This window comes from Pyrus communis, chromosome 12 (genome assembly GCF_041283825.1).
Source record: "Pyrus communis isolate YQ-2024b chromosome 12, ASM4128382v1, whole genome shotgun sequence".
Lineage (NCBI taxonomy): Eukaryota > Viridiplantae > Streptophyta > Magnoliopsida > Rosales > Rosaceae > Pyrus > Pyrus communis.
Genome location: NC_142576.1, coordinates 11,563,309 through 11,572,352, shown reverse-complemented (window position 1 = coordinate 11,572,352; position 9,044 = coordinate 11,563,309). Strand labels below are relative to the sequence as shown.

Genomic DNA, 9,044 nt, shown 5'->3' with positions numbered 1-9,044 from the left:
TTCAAAAGCATAAAAAAATGTGTATGGAAAATCATTGGCCATGACATGGATAAAGAATTGATGGGGTTAGTCACTGGCCATGGCGGCTGCAAGGAGGAAAGCGTAGAGAAATGAAGTTGGGGAAGAAGGCGATGATGGGGAGACGACGACTGTGATTCTACCGGGCGGTTCCCTCTCTTCCTACCATGCACACAACAGGCATGGACCGTAGGATATGGTTAGGGATGGGGTTGGCTATGGCTCTGCCACAGGTTGTGGTGGACGACGGATGTGGAAGGAGAAAGGTCTACATTATTTGGCTTTTGGGGTTTCTTGTCCGCTGCCCTGTCTCTACTCTTCTCTAAAGGTTTTCCTACTTGGGTTTCTATAATACAAACCGGTTTTCATCCATGCTAATATAAAATCTAACTTTATGGTGGTCGTATTAGAAAATTACTTACTTTGGAGTAGCTTAATCAAAAGGTTTATATATAGATCTATTTTGTACTGCATTATGTATATATGAAATGACAACAAACTGAAGCAGGCACGATGACAAGTGACAACGCTAAGATTTAAAGGCCTCTTACATACATCAAACAGTTTATATTGTACTGTAGTATGTATATATATACGAATAAGACAACAAAATGAAGCAAGCACAATGACAATGCTAAGATTTAAAGGCCCCTTTCACACATAAAACAGTTTAAATACTAGTTTCACTTCATTATCCGTGCATACTATTTCTTCTTCTTTCTTCTTCGATGCAGACAGCAACCATGCTTGGGAAATTCCTTGCTGCCTTCGATCCTTGACTCCAGAGAGAGTTTAGGTTCCAACACTTCAGATACTCCTAAACTGTACAGGTACATAATGTCAATATGTACTGCGTTTCAGTCATCTAACATTTCGTTGATTTCTTCTAGGTTATCGAGTCATTTAACGTATCCTGTGTTACTTATAGGTTATGCACAGTGTTACATACCTTTAGCTGTATTGGATATGCTATTCATACTATGTGCAACAACTTGCTGCTGCCTGCCTTGCAAGAGTGTTAAATTTTTTTTACCAAGTGAAAGTGCATAGATCATGGTGCTTGTGGGTTATTCATTTCCTTAAGTTATAACATGCATACTATGTTCAACAATAATTTGCTGCTGCCAAAGATATTTGTTATCAAGTCATGAATTCAGATAAAAAAAAACACCAGAAATTTAAAATAAAAAGTTATTTATAATATGCATGTTGATAATACCATGAAAAATTTCACTTCATTATCCGTGCATATTATTTTCTTAGTTCAGATATGAATTTGACATCATCTCTTCCAAAACCACCAACCAAAATCATTTCTCAAAGAGATCATACATAGAAGAGAGGGGAAACTTACCCAAAGCCAATTTCGTGCTGCTATTAGTAGGTTGGTACTGCTCTCTCCTTTTTCTTCTTATTTAGACCCAACAACTTCTGCATTTAATTGCAGAGTGTTCACTCGTGAACCTGAATAAGTACTTTCTTCCCCTCCTTGCATTTTCTACAAAACATCAGGTATCAAGTTAAATAAAAAAGACCAACAAAATTTAACCTAAAATTTCGTCTGGTAATTATCAAATATCGAAAAAGAAGATTAAAGGGGTCAAAGGAGAGAATCAGAAGAAGACTTGGAACATTAAAAAAAAAAAAAAAAAAAAAAAAAAAAAAAAAAAAACACAAAGGGAAACACCAGCTGGAGATGAACCCAACATCACCAGACACGAATGAATCATGAAGAAAAAGGGGCCGGCACAGATCGTAGTATTTATGTAATAAAATTCTACAATTATCTAAAGAGGCGGGATCAGTTTGTTCGGTACGGTTTTAGGGTAAAACTGAAATCAAAACCAAAATTTATTTTGGTTCGGTTCGATGCAGTTTTGGAGTAAAACCGAACTGGAACCAAACCATTTGATTATTTCAAAACCAAATCGTTCGGTGCGATCCGTTTGGTCCATGCTTCGGTTTTGGTTTTCGGTTTCAAGTGCCCTTCTGTATTTACCGAATACTTTGATGCGGCTGCGGCGAAGGAGAGGGGCGAGGTCGAGAGGGGGGAAATTCGCGAAGGGGGAGGTGGAGTTGGAGAGGCAATCAAAGAGGTTTCGACAGATGAGGTGAGGACGGAAAAAGGGGAGTAGGAGTCGTCGAAGGTAGCCAGACCAACCCAAAGAAATAGGACCTCTCTGAGAATTGGTCAAGAGGTCAAGAGAATGCGATCCCACGTGTCAAAGAATCATGCTACATTTTACAAGGCAAACCGAAGCAAACCTAGAATAACAGAAACTAAGCGGGGAAAAATCGGAAACACTGTTCCTAAGCTACGGAAACCCAAAACTTGGTGTTAGTATATATAATATAATTTATAATGGCATATTAGTATGATCATTTGCTGTAGAAAAAATTTAGAGAGAAGGGGGTTGATGGCCAGTGCCGCAAAGAGAGAGAAAGGGGGATCATAGAATTTTTAATGTGTGCTTTTTCACTGCGTAGTGCCTTCATTTATACCAACCTAATTAAGGTTTAGGAGAGTTCAAATCTGTTGTGCCGATTTTTCCTCTGCCCACCCTATGACTTACGCCTACAAAGAATACGATAAGTACATGGGTATTGTCCAATGAACCTTACTTAATCCTACTTCTAATTTACACAATCATATTCATAAGTAAATGCTATTCACAACACTCTCCCTTGAGTGTGTAAAACTCAAGAAATAGTTGCATCATATCTTCAAATAAATGTGAAAGCAGTTGATAAAATTGTCTCGTCAGGCTCACGAGAAAGAACGCATAGGTCTATGGGGAATGCATAAAGAAAATGCTACACCAAAACCTTTATGCGTGAAACCCAATGGGACAAAACTATGTTTGAAGGAGAAAACATGAGAACATGCAATATGAGGATACTTGACATCTTCAAGATGCAGTGAGACTATTGAAAACGTACACAAGTGTTTGCCTCATTAAAACATTGTTAGGTAACAAAAATCTAATGGGAAAAATGTTCATGATTGAAGGAAAAAGGTACATTAAGGTAAAGTGAGTATATTTCGGGATAGTCCCTCTGCATTCGACATAACTCCCTTTAAGAATTAGAAACGACGTTGCAAATTAGATAACATACGCAAATTGATACCTTGGACAAGTTTCTAGAAAATAGGCTTCGGCAGGAACTTGGGTGAAGATCTCAGAAACATTGTCTTAGCATCATATCTGCTTGACTTTAATCTTTTGATGCTTTTGTTAAGGAGAAGAACTTCAGTGCAATATGCTTGGTATTGTCTCCTTTGATGTAACATTTCAATACAAGTGTCATTATCTTCATAGATAGTAGTAGAAACATCACAGATGGATGGAAGTTCGCAAGTACTTCATTTGAGGTTTTTTAGTCAAGTAAGATAACGCTAATAAACCTATAATTTAATCTCCCCCTTTGGCTTACCTTGACAAAACCTTTACCCTAATGTAGATTTAAAGGTGGAAAGGTGTTGAGCCATTGCATAACGGCTTGGTTCAAAATACTTATCCTTTTGAACTTGAGCCTTCTTTCTATAAAACATCCTGCAAAACCAACTAATATGCAACAAACAAGCATTTTATCACAAAATAAAGGCTTTTTAGTCAAAATTGTCCCTGATATTTGCATAACATATAAATTTGGTCTCTGAGATTTAAAATCAATAGAAGTGGTCTCTGAGATTGTCCACCATCCATTATTTTGGTCATTCCGTTAAAAAAACTGCGTTAAGTTAAGGGTATAACACATAACTTTGGTCCCTAAGATTTGCATAACACATAACTTTGGTCCCTGAGATTGTCCATCATCCATCATTTTGATCCTTTCATTAAAAAGCTCAAGGACCACTCAACAGAGTTTTTTTAATGAAATAACCAAAATAATGGATGATAGACAATCTCAGAGACCACTTCTATTGATTTTAAATCTCAGCGACCAAAGTTATGTGTTATGAAAATCTCAAGAACCATTTTGACTAAAAAGCCCAAAATAAATCATCAATTCCAATATTATAAGCCACATTAAATCTCAAATCCCTCCCTCTTTTTGTGAAGGAAAGACAAAGAAACTCCTTCAAATACAAGAGGTCAACATTATAACCAATGGACTACTACGGAGCGACTTGAAGACCAAAGCTAACACAAGGCAAGACAAATACATTTGGAATCTAAATCCAGAACCTCTAGCATGATAATCTTCCCTGTCGTCAAAGATGTGGGACCTTATAACAAAGTAATAATAATAATAAAGGTCATCAAACTTACGTATTAGTGGGCCGATGAGGCATGAAAAGTTCACCATCCCAATGATTCAAGAAGAATTTTTGTATATTAACATTATTCAAAAGCAGATTCTTATACATTCCCACATATTTTCTTTTAAGTTGTTTTTGTAGAAAAGAGGAAACATAATATTCTTTAGATTTTTTATTACAAACTAGAGAGGTGATAGATGTAATAAAAGAGCTGGTTTTACTAATTGGCTCTTTGAAATTGAATAATGTTTGGCTACTTAAGGATGAGTATGAATTTCTACTCAAAATTTTTTGTGTTCGAATCATAGAGAATTGTACTTATAATCAGAACCGTTCATATTATGAATCACTTTCTAAAGATCATCTATGCAAAAAATGAATTAAAACTAAAGTCATTTAGTCAATCTATTGTAGCAAATACATAGACGGCTCATAATGCTTTTACCAATTCCGTTCATTTGTTTTTAGAGAAAATTGTAACAATGGTCCTTCAACTTTAATTCAATTGGAGCAACAATCCCTCAACTTTATTTCCTTGACCATTAATCCCTCAATTCGCAAAATGTGCAATTATTATCATTTTCGTTAACACCGTCAATAGTTCTGTTAAATTCAGTCACTTGCGTCGCACATGAGACTAATTGTAAGTGCAATTTGGGAAACATAATATTTCTTGTGGGTTGAATTCTATTGAACGCAAAACCCATCCCCAGTTGAAACTTGTTCCCATCCCCAATTAAAACTTCCTCCATGCCTAGCCTCACATTCCTCAAATTCCCACCATGTATTGCAATAATCAACCTTTAGTGAAGGAAGACAATAGCAAAAACTAACCAGTTTTATGCAAAATATCGGTGAGTTCAAAGCAGGTATGACGATGTGGTATGGAAGAGCTTTACTGCACTGGTATAGACTGGTATAGAGGAGAAGGCATGAAGGAGCAGGCAGTTCACTTAACCTTAGAGGAAAATGAACGATTGGAAGCCACTGCCGATGAGGAGAAGACATATGGTAACATCAACTAATCGAGGCCTTCTTGGCCCATGAACATCAAAAACCAAGCAACAATATTGTCTATTTCAAAAGTCTCTATGGTCTTCCCATCTTTGCAGAAGCTTGTTTCCCAAAACTTTGACCCACAAATCCATGTAAATCTGGTCTTGCTTGGTTCCCCATCCCTTTGTATTGACTTCAACCCACGGGAAACAATGTTTACTTAATTACCCCTACAATCAGTTTCATGTGCCACGCACGTGACTGTATTTAACAGAATTATTGACGGTGTTAACGAAAAGGACCATAGCTGCACATTTTGATAAGTTGAGGGACCAATGGTCATGGAAATAAAGTTGATGGACCATTGCTCCAATTGGATTAAAGTTGAGGGACCATTGCTACAATTTCCTCTTATTTTTATACAATTCGATTACTAAAGGACATTAGTTTTAATTGATTTTTTAGAGATGCAATCTTTATAAAGTGAGTTATAATATGAATGGTTCCGATTATAAACACAATATTCAATAAAAGAACAATGAACGGTTTTGAGTAGGAACCCCTACTCATCATTTGAGTAGCTAAGTATTATTCTTTGAAATTTATGGCCATCTTATTTTCCCCCAACTTTATCAAAAAAATATAGGACTTCAACTTTTTTAATTAGTCAATTACCCTCTAATTGTCCAATTTTACACATTTCATCTAAATTATCACGTGTAAGTTAAATCTAACACTTCGGATGAGAAAATTCTTATTTCAACATGTTTTTGGTTCAAAAACATAAATTCCAAAAGCTCCCACTCCGCAAATACATACATGATGTTGAAATTTGATCTTTGTGCACAAATTGGTGTGGAAAGTAATAATTTACCCATTACAGTGTTAGACTCAGATGTATAGAACTTTGACAATGAGGGGTAATTTGGTCCATCAAAATAGTTCTCTGAATCCCAAACTTTTCAAAAAACAAAATTAGTTTGCAAATTGACAGATTCCTTTAAAAATAAAAATAAAATAAATAAACCCAAAATTAAGGGATATGCCTGCTGCATACTTGAACTTTTAAGAGATTTGATCAAAGAACAAAACTTGATAGATTATAGATTGGATTAACATTTCGAGGGCGTTCTGCTTTGCTCATTAAACCCAAAAAATGGTGGGTCTGTAGGGTTACATTTTTAAATCCTTTGACAGAACGGTGAGTGGGTCAATGGTATGCGGTTAAAGTTGATCGAGGGTGTTCTGCTTTGCTGTGCATGTTGGACATCCCATTTGTCTGATTTGAGAATCTGATGAACCGGTGCGTAGATTAAGTTAGTGCATGATATTGTACACGACTCATGCAGCTAATAAGTTGAGTTAGTGATTGGCATGAGAGTTGCATTCCATCTAGGCGTGTGATGTTTTCTCACAGTATCTCAACGCACTTTAGTAAAATATGTCACTCTACAATTAGAGAATCACTTCATTCAATTTCAAATTATATAATTTGAGCTAACGTTTGTTTGGGGTTACTTCTGAAATGACTAAAAGTGATTTTCGTAAATAAAAATCACTTCTAAATATATATGGCAAAAAAATAAAAGCATTCTAGGTCATACAAATATTTTCAGGAGAAGAATCTGTTGGGTAAATAAGCACATCCCTTTTTTTTTTTTTTTTTTTTTTAATAAAGTACTTGAATTGTTTGACATTTATACTTAATAAAAACACTTATAAAGTGTTTCTTATAAATGTAATCCCAAACCAGCTCTTACACATTTTCTAACAAAAGTTCACATTAAAAGATTATAGCCCTTTAGGTCCATTTTTGGACGAGCTTAAGCAAACTAAAATAGCCTAAAAACTATAAATTGCAGTGGAGATTTTGGATGTATAAGAAACCATGCAGCGAAGTAAAAGTATATACATAGAGATTATAGATTAGACCAAAGAGCAAACAAAAAAAAAAGAAAAAAAAAAAAAAGGAAAGGAAATCAAAGGTAGCGTAATCTAATAATGAAAGCACAAAACAAGGTAGGGAATATATTTTAGGTTGAATAGATTTAGGTCATTTGAAAACTAATTAATAAAGCAGATAACATCATCCATGTATGTATCTTTGCTATAATTATATTTAATGCCAAGTTAATCTTTTTCCTTTTGGGTGGACCACTCCTGTCGAAGAAAGATGGAAGACCAGAGACCATGTTTGCTAATCAATTTGTTTCCGGATTTGCAGGAGGACGCTCCATCCATTACTATTGGTTGCTGGTGATACTGATCTGCATGTGTGCACTTTATAATGTAGGCCCCTTAATTAATTGGTTTCTACGTGGTTTGTTCAACTGGGTTTTGAATTAACCAACCGGAGTTGTAACTGGCATGGATGAAACCTGAGGAAAAAGGAAAGAGATCTTCTTCGGAATTCTTCCATCAAGGTCATCGGATCAAGTGATCCGGGCTTTTGAAATTTGATCCAATGACTAAAAACAGAAATTCTTTCAAAAGTTATAATAACTTTAACCATTGTATCAAATTTTAAGGATCCAGATCATCCGGTCGCCTTGGTGAAAAAGTCCAAAGAAAAGGACTAGTGACTGTTGCAACAAAGTGAAAAAGAAACAAAAGTATTAAACTTATACAGCTTAATTTATGGTTTAGTGTTTCAAAAAGAACATAATCGACTCGTCCCAATAGTAGGAAAGTGAACCGCACACTCATTTCTTTTCTCATACAAACTCATGTTTATTTTTATTGTTTAATAAATTAAGGGAAAATAATTAGACACAAGTAATCAAGTGTGTGCGGAAATTTTTTTTACAGTGCTCAAATATTCTTGTTCATGGTATGTTAGAACTAGAGCTTCTTGTCAAGATCAATATTATATAACAATAGGTGAAGAGAAACTTAATGCATTAACATTTTTATGTTGGATTATTAGTAAGGAACGTTATATTCAGGTTTTTCTGTATTACGGAAGTCTTTATCCTCGTATGAACGGGGGAGCTTGAAACAGATATGATGTTGAAAATGTCGTGAAAACTGACAGTGTACGAGCTGAAGACTGACCTTGGGCAGTGCACAGCCTCGACTGTGGTTTCCGTAAGGTCCAAAAAGTCAAAAAGCCCGGCTGGACGCAACAAGATACCAAGTTCTTTGCCCACCTCTCCATCTCGCATAACCCTATCATAATGGTCCAATTAGCTAGTGCCATGTCAGCAATCCATTAGACCTAGCTATAATCCACCTAGCCTCATAAAAAAAAACTCAATGTACCGGAAGCACAATCTGGCATGCCAAATGTTGTTATATAAGTAGTTGGATGTTTATAAAAAAAACTTTCAATTACTTATTTTATGATTTTTAATGTATCAGACTGTATTTCTGACATACTAAAAAACTTTCATAGTCTATAGTATCTAGCTGTTTGACAAATTGGCATTATAAAACATGTTGTATTTGGAGCACAACTTTACTCCTCACGGTTAATCATTGTGCACTTTCACTCCTACTTAATTAAATATTTAGAACACCAACCATTCTAGGGAATTTTTGGCGCCTGGTTGATTTGTGTACTGGTTGACAAGTAGGATGTGCTCTTTTTCATTTTAGAGTCTAATTTTTTAATTTATAGAGCCTCAAATTCGCTCATTCCAATATAGCATTCTGTGATTTGATTTAAAATAAAATACAAAATTCTTTGATAAAAATAAAATAACAGGATGACAACAACCATTCAAAAGTGCTCTTGGAGTGGTAATAATAGAGAAACTTTTGCATC

The 9,044-nt window shown here is 35.3% G+C and overlaps 1 long non-coding RNA gene across 4 annotated transcripts; it reads right to left on the bottom strand.

Annotated features, from left to right (window-relative positions):
• Positions 1-531: 531 nt before the first annotated feature.
• Positions 532-2,478, bottom strand: LOC137746181 (uncharacterized). Of its 4 annotated transcripts, none has more exons than XR_015953972.1 (3): positions 1,692-2,478; positions 1,373-1,516; positions 532-840 (listed from the first exon to the last, which is right to left on the bottom strand). It is a non-coding gene; the product is annotated as an uncharacterized LOC137746181 (long non-coding RNA). The 4 variants fall into 4 exon arrangements; XR_015953971.1 differs by having other exon boundaries at positions 1,706-2,478; XR_015953973.1 differs by having other exon boundaries at positions 1,731-2,478.
• Positions 2,479-9,044: the final 6,566 nt, after the last annotated feature.